Source organism: Mauremys mutica, chromosome 3, assembly GCF_020497125.1.
Source record: "Mauremys mutica isolate MM-2020 ecotype Southern chromosome 3, ASM2049712v1, whole genome shotgun sequence".
NCBI classification, from domain to species: Eukaryota; Metazoa; Chordata; order Testudines; family Geoemydidae; genus Mauremys; species Mauremys mutica.
Genome location: NC_059074.1, coordinates 59454670 through 59472043, shown reverse-complemented (window position 1 = coordinate 59472043; position 17374 = coordinate 59454670).

Genomic DNA, 17374 nt, shown 5'->3' with positions numbered 1-17374 from the left:
AGCACTCAGCACCTTGCAGGATCAGGTCCTTAGAGGTCTTAATAGGCATTGAATGATTAAATAAACAAATGATACTATGTTGCAAGAGTACAAATAAAATGTGAAATGCCAAATCTAACCCTACTGTGTGGTTTAATAGAGGAAAAAAAACCTAATTTGTCCCAAATGACAGTAGGAGAAGCCCTGCAGGATGGGTTAGATTCCAAAAACAAATGTCAGGACTTCACACAGAGATCCAAGAGCACAGGGTCAGCTGTTTCACCCTGGCTTTCAAAACAAAAGCTCAAGCACAATAAACCTGTAAGTCAAAGGAAATGATTACCATAAATAAAGAGATAAATAACTAATAAAACTAGGCAAAGGATCCTTCCTTTTGGAACTCAGTGTAAAGAACAGTCTGAGCATTACTAATCCATATTTTATGGATATTATAAAACACACACAAATGATGACACCTTCAATATGCATTATCTCTCTTATGATTTGCTAAGTCTTTCTGGAGAGCAACATCCAAATTGTCCTTTTTTCCTATTTTTCCTTGAAGGAGAAAAAGGAAAGAATGTAGCATCATCTGAAAATGTTTGTCGATTTCAAACAGTGAAATCTGTGTAAAATCCACCCTGCAGAAGATCACTGGCCCTTTTTTAAAAAGCTTGACAACCTTGACAACAATCTTGAAAGCCTGCTGCGTGATAAAGCCTCACTGATCTCTGATGTGACTTCTTCCCAGCCCCATGTTGCAGAACAGCATTCTCTGATCCCTTGCCACATCACAGCTTTAAGTGGCTGCTTTCCACACCAATGGCACTGACACCTCACTGGCTACACATCTATCCTTACAGTACCTGGCTTCAGTCCTTAGTTTTCCTCTGCTGGATGGTCTCCAGGCCTCTACTCCTTTTCATAGGAAGAGCTCTCCAGCAGATCATCCTGACTTGGCAGTATTTTCCACTTCCGAACTAAATGTAATGTGCATTTAATGCCTCCTGTTTATCACCGGACTAACTATAGACGTGACATTTCCCTTAAGGAGAAGTCCTACTGAAGATAAGCATGAAACCAACAAAGTTCTATTAATATTTTAATAGGGTTCTCTTGAAACTATTCTAAAACCTTCAAACTTTAATAGAGAAGGAGATCCTTCTTATATAAGAGAAACAAGGTAGATGAGATAATATCATTTATTGGACCAAATTCTGTTGGTGGAAGGGACAAGCTTTGGAGCTGCATAGAGCTCTTCTTCAGGTCTGACAAAAGTAGTCAGAGTGTGTGAGCTAAATACAAGTTGGCAGGGCCGGCTCCAAGCACCAGTGCAGGCAGCAGGTGCTTCGGGCAGCCAATGGAAAGGTGTTGCACGTCTGGGTCTTTGGACCCGGATGTGCCACACCTCTCGGAGGGAAGAACCAGCTGCCAAATTGCTGCCGAAGAATGAAGCGGTGTGGTAGAGCTGCCGCCAAAGTGGCACTGATTGTGGCTTTATGTTTTCTTTTTTGTTTTTTTCTTCTTCGCCGGTTGGGGCAGCAAAAAAGCTGAAGCCGGCCCTACAAATTGGGACAGATTGTTAAGCATAAGGCTTTCACACATGGTGTAAAGTATCAGAGGGGTAGCAGTGTTAGTCTGGATCTGTAAAAAGCAACAAAGAGTTCTGTGGCACCTATGCATCTGACAAAGTGGGTATTCAGTCACGAAAGCTCATGCTCCAATAGGTCTGTTAGTCTATAAGGTGCCACAGGACTCTTTGTCACACATGGTGTAGGAGACTACATAAAATAAAGGGATCAATTAAGGGTTAGCGGTCAGGAAGGTGTGTTACAAATTGATGTAATGAACCATAAAACCAGTGTTTTTGTTTAGTCCATGGCTTTTAATGTCTAGCAGAGTTATGAATTTAAGTTCCCAAGCTCATCCTTTGAAGATGTTATGCAGGTTTCTTTGAAAATGAAGCCTGACAGGTCAGATATGGAATGATTTCTTTATGAAAAAGTGTTCATCCACAGGTGATATGGTGGTTTTGTCTTTTATCATTTTTCTATGTGAGTTCATTTGAGAACATAGTGATTGTCTGGTTTCACCCACATAGTTGTTGAGGCATTTGATGCAATGGATGAGGTACACCACATATCGTGACAGGCATGTGTAGGACCCATGGATTTTGAAACATGTTTTGTTGGGGGTGTTGATCATTGTAGCAATGGAGATATATCAGCTGGTTTTGCATCTGTTGTTCTGATGAGGTCTGGTGCTGCTTTGAGTTGGTGTGTCCTGGTCTGCAGGGACCTTGCTTCTGACTATGAATTTAGTCCGGTTTGGGGGTTGTTTGAAGGCCAAAAGAGTGGGGTTGAGAAAGATTTCTTTGAGGATACAGTTTCCTGGACCACTTTTTTCCCTTTTATTTAAATATAGGTACTATATTTGCAATTCAACACCCCAAGTTTATGGATTCATTACAAATCTTTGCTATTGGGCTTGCAGTTTCACATGCCAGTTCCTTTTATATTCTTGGATGGAGATTATCCCAGCCCACTGATTTGGTGCCATTAAATTGTTTGAGTTTGGCTTCCACCTCAGATGTGGTAATTTCTACTTCCATACTCCTGTTCTCATCAGCCACCCTGCCACTGCCCTCAAACTCCTCATTAGCCTCATTAAAAACTGAGGCAAACGTTGGACCATGCCTAGATTATTTTTAATCTCCACCCCATCCTCAGCGTTTAGCAGTCCCACACTTCCCACTTCTTCTTTCCTCTCTGTTGCAAAAACGTTGGCAAGTTTTCTCAGCAGAGAGGATATAGAGGCCAGGATTTGGGAGCAGTCCCGTATAAAGCATCTGTAGAAATTTGCAAACCCAGTGAAACACTGCATTTCCCAAATGCTTCACAGTGTTGCCCAACCATGAACAGCTTCCACTTTCCAGGGACCCATGTGGACTTCCTGAGTGGACAGGATGTAGCCTAAGAATTCCACAGTGGGCTTATGAAAGATGCATTTCTCCAGGTTAGCATTGGGCATGTATTGGTGGAGTCTTTCTAGAACCTTGAGCACATTCTGGTTGTGGATAAACTGATCTTCAGAGTAAATTAGGATGTCATCTAAGTAGGCAACCACATAGTGGTCCAGCATATCTTGTAAGACATCATTAATTAGATGTTGAAAGGTTGTAGATGTGTTATGTAGCCTGAACAATTATTACACTTACAAAATGATGTATTGGGGTGCAACATGCACTTGTCACAGATAACAGGGTCTTTCCTTAGGTGGCTACTTAGAGGTAATTGAGAAGATGGAATTTGGTAAAACTCACACAGAAACTTTATTTGTACAGACAACTATAATTGAAATAATGGGAAAGGATCAATATACATAAATATAAAAATTAAATAAGGAAAGTAAAGTGATTTCCTGTATTGTTCATGCTTACAACTTGCACTGTGCATACTTACAACTTATGGAAACAAAGATAGAAGGGAAAGCAAGTTGAGCCCATCAGAAGGGAAGGTGTGATTCAGATTACATTGTCTCAGGGACTCAATGAACCCAAAGAAGTGGGAATTGGTAGACCCTTCCTTACGGTAATAGTAAGGAGCTAGATCCATATTTGACTCTTTAACCTGATTATAATAAGGTCAGTTCCCACCCTATCCATAGGCTGCCCCACTCCTGGAGAACAGGGGTTAAAACAGCCAAGCTAGGCTGATTGGAGTAGCAGCCACAGCTATGGCCAGCTCAGTTAGGGCCCAGCTGGCCCTGATAAGAGGGCTGTGGGTCAGAAGCTATAGGAGTCTCACTCTAGCCCTGGAGTGGGAAGGGCTAACTGCTTGGGAGCAAGGTACCTGAGATGGAGCAGTGCTGGGGAAGGGCAAAGGGAGCTGAGGAGCTCCGGCCTGGGAAATCCCCAGGCTGCAGGCCTTGCTAAAGGCCAAAGCTGGTACAGGGATTGCAGAGGTGCAGCCTGAGCTCAGGCAGAGGCAGCTGGTCTGACTCCCTTGCCAGTGATTAGTGGCCTTTACAGACTGCAGTCTGCCCTAGTGAGCGGGGGATAGATGATGACTGGCAGTAGCCATTGAGGCAGGTGGGTTTAGAGGGCTGGGGGTTTCCCTGGGAGGGGAGACCCAGACTGTGGGGGTACTTCTGGGGCAGCAGGGCTGCCCAGAGGATTCAGGGAGCCTGGGGCAAAGCGGGAGAGCTGCAGCGCTTCTACTCACCTGGTGGCGGTCCGGGTCTTCGGCGGCATTTCGGTGGCGGGGGGCCCTTTAGTCGCTCCGTTTCTTTTGCAGCACTGAAGGGCCCCCCACTGCCAAAATGTTGCCAAAGACCTGGACCGCCATCAGGCCAGGGCTCACGGGGCCCCTGCGGGGCCCAGGGCCTGGGGCAAATTGCCCCACTTGCCCCCCCCCAGCAGCCCTGTGGGGCAGATCCCTGAGATAAAAGGAACCAGGGTCTGGGAGGGACATGGGGCCAGCAGCAGGCAAGACACCGGCCTGAGAGGGTGCTCCGTATGATTCCCAAATGACCACCAGGCGGCGCTGCACCAGTGAGTCGTCGCTTCGCTACAGATCCATAACCAATAATTAAGTTACATCACTTAATTCCTTACATCACTTAATTCCTATATGTAAATGTGATCTAACTACTTAGATACTGCATAGCAACTTAATTGCTAAAGCCCTCCAAAACTCTTTTCTTGTGGAATCCTGTTGTGTACTATATATATTTGTGGTTATTTGTTTTTCTCTCAGAAAGAGAATGCAAAATATCTGACCTGAGCTTCTCCCTTTAGGCCTACACTATCCAGCCTTTAGCATAACTACTCCCACAAGGCCCCATACTAACACAACAGGCCTTTAATCATAGCAAATCTAATAACTCAGTTATCTGTTCTACTTGTTGCAGCTTTTCATAACTTCCATTAAATATGCTTAACAAAGGAATTATGTTCTATAGGAACTATAAAGCTTCCAAGATCAGGTCAGGCACCAATGGTCAACAGTTAGGCCAAAAGGCATCACCTTTCAAAGTGGCCATAGTGAGCAGGGCCGGCTCCAGGCAGCAGCTAAAGAAGCAGGTGCTTGAGGCGGCCAATACAAAGAGGCGGCACTCCATCCGGTATTGGGGCAGTACGTCTGGGTCTTCGGCGGGAATTCGGTGGTGGGTCCCTCGGTCCCTCTCTTCCTCTTTGAGCTGCCGCCAAAGAGGAAGAGAGGGAGTGAAGGACCCACCGCCGAACTGCCGCTGACGAATGGAGTGGTATGATTGAACTGCTGCCAACTGGCTTGGCTTCCCCCCCGTCCCCCCCCCCCCCCCCCCCGCTGCTTGGGGTGGCAGAAAACCTGGAGCCGGCCCTGACAGTGAGTGTGAAAAGCTGTTAAAGATAACAGACTGCTCTTTCAACCTCCATTCTAAGATGAATTGATTTTTCCTTGTTTGTCCCACATCTCCATTTTTAGATGCAGATAAACACTTGGTAACCCAATACTTTTCTCAGTAGAACTTCCTCCTAAAAGATATGGCCATTATCATTCACACCTGCTTACAACTCAGATGAATAGTGTTTGTCAATATGCAGGACCACTTAAGGATATTAAGGAAACAATGTCAGGATCTGAGTCTTAGAAATTCCTTTGTGAAAAAGTTGTTTTTCTTTAAAGTTATGAATGTGAGGATACCATGTTCATACTCACGCTATGAATTCAGTTGAATCACCCTCATGACAGTAAAAAGAACAGGAGTACTTGTGGCACCTTAGAGACTAACAAATTTATTTGAGCATAAGCTTTCGTGGGCTACAGCCCACTTCATCGGATGCAGGTAGTGGAAAATACAGTAGGAAGATATATATATACACAGAGAACATGAAACAGTGGGTGTTACCATACACACTATAAGGAGAGTGATCAGTTAAGGTGAGCTATTATCAGCAGGAGAGAAAAATAACTGTTTGTAGTGGTAATGAAAATGGCCCATTTCCAGCAAGTGACAAGGAGATGTAAGGAAATGGGCGTGCGGGGGGGGGCAGGGGGGGGGAATAAACATGGCAGTGTGGAGGAATGATGCTCAAGCAAAAACTGAGTTATCCTTAGTTGTAGTTCTGTACTTATTTAGCCATAGTGCCACTTGGCTCTAATAGGATGTTTGCCTGAGTAGCAACTGTATGAATGTATGAACTGTATACTTATAGCCCAATTTCCTCCTTCTGAAGAAAACTCATGGGAGAGGATCAGAGGAGCAAAACAAAAACCTCCATCAAGTGCATCTCTAAGAGTTCCTTACAAATCATCCTTTCAAAGAGCCAGGAGGCTATGGGGACACGGAATGGGAAGTGGCTGAGGCCTTTAACCCAAAGTAGCTGGCAGTTCATGAAGAAGGTTACACCTTGATCTACTGATGCAGCAATTATCCATGATTCCTATGGTACCATGAGAGCTTCCCCTGTCCCAAGGTATTTTCAGAGACAAGCCTGTCCAAGGAGAGTTCCATTCACAAGACTTCAGGAGCCCATTGTACAACCAAACTGAGACTTCACCTCTTATCTTGAAAAATATGCATTCCTTTCATTTGCACAAGGTTTCATTGGGGTTGCTTCAGTATATTGTACAAAACTATTACACTTTTTGCAAGTTACTACATTTTTCACCCAGAGCTAAAATGATAAGTGAATAGGCTTCCTGGCAATCTTGTTCTGTCCCAGTGTTCAAACATAACACTTAAAAATATTTATAAAAAGACACATTTTGTTCTGAGGGATGAGGATGGGGATAGTTGAGATGAGCATTTCCATTGACTGGCCACAAATTCTTTGACTGATGGGGTCACAGATGCTTTGAAAATCATTTTGTTGTAGGCAGGCATTTCCCCAAGCAACTATTAATTATTACTATTAGTAGTAATAGTAGTAGCAGTAGTAATGTAGTAGTAATAGTAGTAATGCAGTACCCAAATGCCCCAGTCAGGATTAGTGGCCCATTGTGCTAAAATGTCTACAAATACATATAAAGAGCTTACAGTTTAAGGTCTGGGTGCTACAATATGCTCCTCATGGGAACTCATTGAAGGATCACTGTGAAAGAAGACAAATAACATACTCAGAGTGGAAGAAGTAGGTTATAATCAAATTATACAATTTTATATACACATACACATTTTAATTTAGTTTTTATTATAAATGGGCAAAGTAAGTGCTGACTATACCCACCACAGCTGAAGCCTCATTAATTGGATCCTTGCTTACAAGCATCACAAAAGACATTAAGACATCCAACACTGATCTCCCAGAAATCAACAGTTAGGATCTGATTGCTGTAAAAGAACAGCATAAAAGGATGAGGGCTCAGAGGACAATGTCTTAGAGGATTCAGTCCTCTGTGTGTGTAACTGATTTTTTAACCTTTTTTTTCTTAACTTACAGTAATTTCATAAAAATAATGGCCAAAATTTTCAAACATGGGTGTCTAACAGGCATCTAAATACACATTTAAGCACCTAATTAACTGTCTTGATTTTCAGAGGTGCTAAACACCCACCATTCCTTTTGATTTAAGTCAAGCTTAAATATGAATTTGGGTTCCTACATAAGTTTTATTTAAAAAGGGGAATCATAACTAGTTATCTTGTCTTTTGGCATTTCCACTGTTTTCTAGTCTTAACAAGGCTGTTTGTTATTAGAATACCAACAATAAATTGAATTAGCCCAATGTTGAGCAATGTTCAGCGTGCACACACAAATTTTTCACTAGAGCAGTTTCAATTATTATTTGGCAAATCTTAAAAAACATGTGGAATTGTTATATTTTGTTTCCTTCAACAGAGTTTAATATTTTGCCTTGGTTTTATTTATTTATTCTTTCTAATAAAGAAAATTCCTTCAAATAAAAGAGATCTTTATTTTTATTAAAATGTAAGGTAAAACATGTCTGAATTATTATTTTTTCTATTTATTCCGCATTCAGTCATAGGCCCACACCACTTGAGCAACCAATTCTCCCTCCAAGGCAATTGGGATTGGCCTGCTTGCCTTTGCTCTCTGTCCCAAGTTTCCATCTGGTTCAGGGACTCCATTTGTGGAATTCCCACCCTGAGGGATAGGTATCATAGTCACTCATTGGAACGGCTGTCCTATTCTCTAGGCCAAGAAGCCTTCCTTTCCTCCTTCAAATTCCTCCTTCAAACTCATTTCTTTAGGCAAGCCTTACATCACAGTCTCTCTCTTTCTCCTCTCTTGTATTGGTTTTTATATATAATCCATCCTCATGCTATCTGAGATTCTTCCTTGCTTATGTCTCATTTGAATTACCTCACAGCATGCAAATCCATACACAGATCATACAGCAAAGGCCTTAATCCTACCATCAGATCAATGCAAGTAGAATCTTTGTTTATGGAAGTTCATAGGTGCAGAGGCATCCAGATGGATGATTGGGGCCAAAACGTGTGCTTAACCAATCTGCTTTCATGTTGCATTCCTTATCCTGCTCCCTTGACTATAATTCATCTATTTTAGATTATGAGATTCTCAGGGCAGGGAATTTACCTCTTCACAAATCTATAAGCACCATTATCTATTTTAGGATTTTATACTGTCACCCATCACAGGAGAATCGGAGCACCTTCCAAGTAAAATCAGTAGCAACAGTGAAGTCCCTAGTAGACTTCATGCATGCCCAGCAACAGCAGCAGATTTATATGACTATGATGTAGTTTTAGTTGTAAGTAGAATGGACTGCCATCTTCTTGCAAGTCATCTGCTTCTGCAAGAGTCAGAATGGGAGGGTTTAGGCTTCTTAAATCCCTCAACATTGCAACTTCTAGGCTCATTTGTGATCAGCCTCATGCTCTACTGGCTTCAACCTCAGCTCTATAAACCTTCTGTAAAATAACACCATCTTCTGCACATTGTACATAACCCCACCATTGCAGTCACCTTGTTCTTAACTGGTGCAAGACTGCAACTTGCCATGTTCGTCCACCTATCTCCTCGTTTGTGACAAAATCAAACCAAAGGATGTTAGAATATATTGTAATTTCTGACCCTGAAAACTGTTTTGTTTCCTCTCCTTATCTGTTAAACAACCATGTTTCTGTTCTGTATAACAGAGTTGTCATCACCACCAGATTGAACACTTATATCTTAGTTGGCACACAGATATCCCACTTCCCAAACAGAGGCCTTTGAAGATGCTGAAATACCACTGACACAAGACCAATCCAACATGTGACTTCTTCCAGTTTAGAACCTCCTGCTGTCAACTGACTACCCACAAGGATAAAACTGTTCACCCAGTCAGTATCATTGCCACATACATGCAGCATCAGCAGATGATGTATTTCTGTTTTTAAAGGAGGCGTATATACCTTTGTTTATATCATCATTAATCTTAAATCCCATATATTCTGCAGGGTTTTTTTCCAGCTCTTCCAGTATTAGCAGTAGTTAGTCAGTAATCTCACCAAGTAAGGGATGATTTAGTTGGGAACTGGTCCTGCTTTGAGCAGGGGGTTGGACTAGATGACCTCCTGAGGTCCGTTCCAACCCTGATATTCTATGATTCTATGATCATCTGTATACTCAAGAACCTCTAACGGTGAATCTTTTTAAATTTTACACCTCCTAATTTGGCCTTAATCATTTTTGTCATAAGATAGTCTATAGTAGGTGACAGACTTCATACTTAGTGTATTCCTGATTCTACACCGAGGAAGCCTCTAAAAGACATGACCAGAAATATTTGAGATTTTGAAGGTCCTAATTGAACGTCCATTCTCATGGCTTCTGCCAAATAAGGACAAAAATGGAGAATATGCCAGTAGTCATTTTTTTAAATGGCTCTTAAAGATTGAACATTCCATAATCCCATTCCCATACATGCCAATGGCAACTATATAAAAACAGTCAATCTTGTCTCATAGTTTCATGCATGGCCTTTTGGTTCAGGTTAGTATATCTCTGATGTTTATTGCATCCTTTTTATACCATTTTGGATTATTTTATCTTGCTCAATTTGGGGCTCACTTTCTGTTATTGGGCTATTTGGTTCTAAATTGGCCATACTGGGTTTTACTGGTCAGGGATTAGCGAGACAAAAAGTCAAAGGAAGGGAGAGAGGATATTTAAGAGAGAGGAATGAGAGGCACCAGAGCATGGGAGAAGAGGGGAAGTAATAGGAGGGTATATGGGGCAGGTATGGAGACTATGCATGAGAGGATTGGAGCAAACAGCGAATCAGCACAGGGGAATGTTCAGAGTCAAAACTGTAGAAAATTCTCTGATATCCAGTGGTCCCTGCTGATAAACCTACTAATGCTGGGGGACAGGTGTTGTGCTCCTGACCGCTTCAGTTTCTTGGCTTTTTGGGGCTGGCTCCTCCTGAGAATTTCTTCCATTCCAAAGCCCACATGACCCAGAGAGGAGGTTCCATATGGATCTGAATGTTCTGATATGGGAGAAGAGTGTCTTGAACATTTCTGCATATGGAGTGTACCAGAGTGGAGGGTATATATACATAAATAATAAATGTCCAGCATTTCTTTAAATGCTTTTGTCATATGCTATTTCTTTTAATGATTTAAGTTTCAGTCCTGTCCATCATCATACTGCTGACAAAGGGTATTAACATTCTTCTGCAAAACAAGTACAAGTATGCAGAGCACAATTGTTATTACTTAATCTGACCTAAATACAGTATACATCTTCCTGCAAATGGAACATTCAATTCATTTTTATGGGAGGGAAGTTAAGTATAAATTCAAAAAGGGGACCCATCTGTTGAAGTTATGTATCTTGTTGTTTTCTTCATCTGGCTGCTCTCCCTTCCATTTCTTGAATTTCCTTTATTTTCTTACAATGTGAGTGAAAAATAAAGTGGTGGAAGCGGAAGAGCTTTGAAAGTCATGAAGGTTTTTTTTTATTGCTACAACAAAACAGACTTTTGTTCAATCCTTATTTATTTTACACAAATCTCCCCTAAATAATACTCATATTACATAGGACTTATACTCATGTTACATAAGGACTTACTTTGTTCTAGAAAGTAACATTCTGCTGTCATTATCCACTTCTTTTAAATAGTTTCTGTTTGACATCTGCTTAATTTTCAGATATGGATGAGTTATTACCACCAAAACAAGATTTAAATTAGCCTATCCACAACTAATTTAAAATATTCTTTGCATATATGTCTCTGTCAGGAGCTATATACACAGCATTAGAACCTGTGCAGGATGCAAGTAATATAATAGCAGTATGAGAAAGCATGAAGGTAGAGAAATGACTTGATAGGAAATACAGGGCTAAATTCTCGTGCATTGAATGGAGCTGCCACAATTACAACATCAGAGAATTTGGCCTTTAATACATTAGGTACTGAGCAAGGTTTATGGACGGTTTTATCAGTCTGCTGTTAACAACTAAGGGCCCTTGCCTGTAATTTTGTACAATCTCAAGGCTTACTGCTATGTACTGAGAGAATGCACACTAGTAAGTCCCAAGCAACACTGCATCTTTTACCCAAACAAAAATATGCAGATGCACACCTGACCATTGGAGGATTTGGGGAGCTCTGTGCAGGCAGAAGAGATGCATATAGTCACCAGCCCCCCAAATAGAGAGCATGTGTGTGTAGCTATCTAACTCCTGTCCAGCGTTTGGTAAAAATTATTCCCATATGTTGGAAAATCAACTTCTCCAAAAACATAGACCAGCTACAATCAAAACCATATTTTGTTCAAATGATCATGTGCACTACAGGGCCAGTTCAGCCTAGCAGCCAAATCTGCAGTCACTGGACCCTAGGTTGTCCGTCCTGTGTCATTTTCTTGTGTGATTGATATTATAGCCATAAGTGTCACTAATGCCAAACCAGGAGTCCCAGGGCCCTCTGGAAACCACAAGATTAGCTTGAGTTTTAAAAACAGTTAGAACCATGTCATTGCCTCCATAACCTCCTCTAACCCAGAGTCCATTGCAGCTGACACCTGATAGCCTGTCCCTCCCAGCCTTGGGGGTGAAGTAGAATATTTCTGCTTAGTCCCAACACATATCCCCTTTACCTCCACTCTACCCTTTTTTCCTACTATGAAGAGATAAGCAATCTCTGATCTGAGTTCTGCATCTAGAGAAACCATTGCAACATTGGGTACATACTTACTTGCTGAAGTGATACACAAATTATCAGCTCCTGAGGATCTGGAAGGAATGTCTATGTATGTAGCAATTCAGGCTCAGATGTGAATAAGCATCTCAACAGGTAGTAATTAGTAAGTACTTCAGCAAGATAAATATCATAGCTAGGGCTGAATTGCAGTTCCTAACAAATAATTTACCAAAGAAATTGAGATTTGTGTAGGACTAAATGGCTAACAAATTCCAGGAATGCCTTATTTTATATCTGTTGTTCTTTGCCTTTTATTAGTCTCCCAGTAATCTTTCATGTGCAAGCTCAGGTTTGAGGTCAAATTGGGCCATTAAGCCACTAGCCCATTGGGGCAATGCAGAAGTGGACTCAGAGAGGGATTATGTCTCCAGTCTAGTATGATGAACAGGAGCACTGAATTGTGCATCCTGAATTGCAAGAGGCACTGGAGAAGGTCAGAAAGCACAAGCCATCAGGTCTAGTCTCCATGTACCCAAACCTCACACCTATTCACTACCCCACTACGGTCTAGAGAGATACCCAACTCTTTCCCACCGTAATCATTCATCCTCCAATATTTAACAAAGAACTTATGCTCCGGCTACAAGCTAGAGTTAATGACTTTCTTTGCCTACTCAGCACTGTTTTCCCCAGGAATCGAAATTACATGGGGGTGTTCACATTTATGGGTGGTGGGGAGTCAGGGCCGATGAGGGGTGAGACCGTGAGGGCAAAGGGGAGCTGTATGCCACCATAGTAAAAACTGAAAAATGTTTCATGACCATTTTATTAGATTTAACTCATGTTTTAAAATCAACACCCAAATTAAAGTTGGCTACTCAAGCCTTCTATGAAGCACTACATCTACATCCCTCTTCATTTCTTGTTATGATTTTGCACAACCCTGTTAATGAACTTCTTGAATGCAACACGTTCATTGTTGGTGGCTTCTCGTGTGTCTGGTACTTCCATTCCTTCAACTGATATGCTCATTAGTTCATTCACATGATCAGGCAGAAGGCAACTTCTTTCAGAACACAAAATTTTATTCAATGATGAAAAAGAACACTTGAGATTGGGAGTAGCAAGAGATGAATTCCTACTTCTTTCATCCCAGGAAACATAGCATAAAGATCAGGTCGAGCTGCTAGTGATGATAAAAAAGAAGTTGAAGTCAAATCTTCATTCATTCGTCTTAAGATATTCCACTCTGTGTTCAAATTCTCTATTCTGTCCTGAGCACATGGCAGGCCCCTTACTGGTAGTGCCTCACTCCACTCAACTGTCAGTGTTTTATAGGACAGGGATCTGTAAAAGCTACATAGAGGATGAATAGAATCTAGAAGTCACTGTTGTAGATTTTTACTGTCTGTGTACTTTTTCAGTTGTCTTAAGAAACACTTCTTGTCCTCTTCACTTAAGGATTCAATATAAATGCCTTCATTAGTCAGCTTCTGGACTGAAGTCTTTGCTTTTTCCAGTACTTTTTCAGTGGATAGCTCTCTGATTGTCCAGCAATAGAAGCTACATTTGGATCAAAGATCTACTACTGTTGTAGCAGATGCCAGGATGAATGCCATCCCCTTCTGCTGCCATCTGCCACTGTGACCACTGCAAGTTGGTCTCTTGAGATTCCACCCAGCTCTCAGTGATTTCAGCTGAGCTCTCAGTGGGGGAACTTCACTGCTAGTGCACACTGGGCCATCTCTTTCACAGAAACACTGTCCCACAGCAGGTCTAAGCACTTAGACTTGATTATCATTGATTTCAGCTGTAGTGGTCACTTAACAAAACAAAAGACTATCTATGGAGCCTAATCAGCTCTGTCTTTAAACAGTGGAGAGGAGCAGGTCAAATAGTACTTGTGACTCAGGCAGACGATCAAGCAAAACACCTGTCCCCACCCTCTCTCGATGCCCTCAATCAGCACAGGCTAAGTACAGTTCTACTGCCCTTTACTCTAAATAAGAATAACAACATTTCATCCCCACACACACACACACACACACACACACACATTCAAGTGATTTGTAACCCAACCCCAGCCAAAATCTATCACAACACAGCTCTGTTTGCTGGATACCTAGGTAGATTAGGTGTGAATATAAATACAATCTGGTCCTGAAGCCTTTCCCCCCCAGCCCCCAGCTCATCACTAGCGGTCAGGGAGAACTCATTTAGACTTTGTTTACAAATCATAATTTGAAATTATTAGATTGGCCAATATCACCGAAATGAATGCACTGACATTGTCATAAAAACAAAAGCTGTATAAGGAAGCTAGTCTATGTTCATACTTTTCAAATCTATTATACTTTTTCAGATACACGTATTTTATCATACACTTTATATGCTTTTAAAGTGTGTATTAATGTTTCAATTCCAATTCAAATTTCCAAACAATCACTAAACTGGCAATTCTGCATGTAACTAGTTCACAAAACTGGGGTTGGGGGGAATGTTGGGGAGATTCCGGAGTGGTGTAGGGAAATCCCTGCTACTCAGTACATATGTTATAGACCCCAATACGCCTTCACAGGATAGTTCTGAGATTTCCACAAGTACTTGATGCAAGGCAGAAGGAGGGATGCATCTTATATTCATTCATCAAAGCACCATAATAGTGTAACTGATACATGCAACAGGGAACAGAAGATTTTTACAAGCAGCAATTGGTTGCATTTTCCCACCAGGAAGGGGAAGATATGCATGAATAAAGTGTCACAGTAAAAGTAGGTCTTTGAAATGTATCTGAGAATGTCCAGAATTTTGATATTTAGGTTTTCTTTTAACTACAAATGTCTAATTTCCTGAATTTCAATCATTTGCTTTTCTAACCACAACTCCACATTTTCCTTGGCAGTTCAGCCTAGTTCTGGTGTATCTTAATTTATATAACAAAGCCACTCCACACTTTGGTAAAGTTAACAGTCCCCTGTTCAGGAATGATTCAGGAGTTAGTTACTGTAAATCAAGATTAAAGTGCTTTTTAGGGAAGTTTTTACATAAGATCTTTACAGCCTATTATTTCAAGCGCAGGAAAACTTTTGTTTTCAAAAAAATTCCCCATTCAAAATAGGGACAAAAATCTCAAATTTTATAAACCAATAATAAAAAAACCAACAAGCAGTTCAGGTCAATTGAAACATTTTGATTTGATAATTTAGAAATGTTTCATTTTAATTTTGACCTCTTTTATTTTTATTTTTGGATTTTACTATAAGTTATTTAAGTTTCAAAATAAAAAGTCATTTCAAACTGAAAAACAGATTTTTTGGCATTTTGGGTGGAAATTCATTTTACTGAGAAATTCCTGACCAGCTCTAATTATTTCTGGTACCAGACAAGGTTTATAGTCACTGACTTCCTAAACATGGAGAGCCAGTTCCTCTGCCCTGTTCAGACATAAACAGCCATCTTAGGCTGGGGGACAATTTAGGGAGCATAGAGCTGATGTAGTGAGCTGTTAATCTGCCACACTGGCATCCCTCACCCATTGCTAACTCGCATAGTTTAAAGAAGTTGTAAAAATATGGTGGGACTAGGGCTGGTGCAGAACCAGAACCAGGATTAGGAAGCTATGACTGGCTCCTTTGCAGTTTCCTTGTTCAGTTGTGCCCAAAAACAGAAAAAAAAAAGCTTTTGTTAAGTGAAAAGGACCAAATGATATGAATACCCGATAAAAAGAACCACACACAAGTATTTTGAACACCATTTTAACATGAAGGCAGTACAATGACAGTACCCTATACCTAGCCACAACTAACTATATCTAGTGCATCAGACACTCTCTCACACACACATCTAAAGTAACTGAACTGTAAATACACAAAGATCAAATTCCATCAGAGACAAGCTTGCCACAATTTCTAATGACTCAGCCAGGGGAAGTGTTTCTTGTGAGTCACCTGGAAGAGCTGCTGTGTACAGGCCACCTGGGTCCCGTTTTGGACCTCAGATGTGGTAATATGCCGGATGCACTCTAAGCAAGTTCAGCCACGAATGGGAAACTCTGCTGTTTTATTAGGTGTGCCTTTATGTCTGCCCAGCAGCTGGCAGACAGAACAAGCTAACATTCACACACCTGACTCCATTAAACTTCATTTAAATCACCTTCTTTCAATCAATAGCTTTTTTAATAAACATTAACATTAATGACCCTTGAAGGCTGGGCAATAATGGCTATGCAAGGGCAAAATGTTGTGGTTCTGGTGCCATTTTTAAAAGAACCATAACAATCATTGAACATAAATCTCAGCAGATTTCAGATTCAGGTTTCTAAAAATCAGCGTCTAAATACACAGGCATCTAAGTTAAAGTGCTCTAACTATCAGAAGCGTTGAGTTCCTGCAAATCCCATTGAAGTCAATGCTAGACATGGCTCCTCTGGAAAATTTAGAATCTAGTCTAATTCTTCTGGGGAAGGGGCTGTGTTCATTTTTTTAATGTCTATTTTATTATGTCAATAGTAGAGGGTCTTATCTGATGTCAAAAAAAATTAAATAACAATGTGATAGGTGTTGAAAGTGAGCCACAAACACATTTATTTTAATGCTTGAAAAATTTCTACTAAGAAAGTGCTACTAAGAGCTTATATGTTAACTTGTGCACCATATTTACAAAATTAATTTAACATTCATTGGCATCCTATTCTTATTTGAGACATAATGTTCCCAAAATGAAATAAATATCATAAAATTTCCTTCTTCTGGCTCCCATTCAGAGCTCTCAGTGTGTTGTCAGGCTAACGTACATAGATTTGCACAGAGGATATGTAAAGAACTGAGAAGCAGGTACAAAGATTGTAATTCAAGTATAGCACACACATTTTATCATGGGTCTTCATTCTTTTCAAGATTAAGTAAACTTTTTCATCATTTTGAAAACTTCCGACCAGTTCTGCCATTGACTCCAGTGGATGTTGGACCAAGCTAAAAGACAATGGGAGTTGACAGGGCTCCATACCTCATAGGATCAGGCCCTAATCAAAGAAATATATAGGACAAATTCAGACAGGTGCTATTCAACTGCAACCAGTATGTAGTTCAGGGTAAACACAGGTAAACTGAGTTTATCCACTTCTCATTTGGGAAATATGAAATTTAGTTTAGTTTAATATACCCACTTCTTTTTTTTTTACCACTACTTATTTTAGCCACTGGGCCTAATTCTAGAAGGGGATGAGTACCTCCTTCAACATGCTAAATTCTCTCAAGAGCTTCATTGAAATTCAGAGACATCTATTCCTTCCA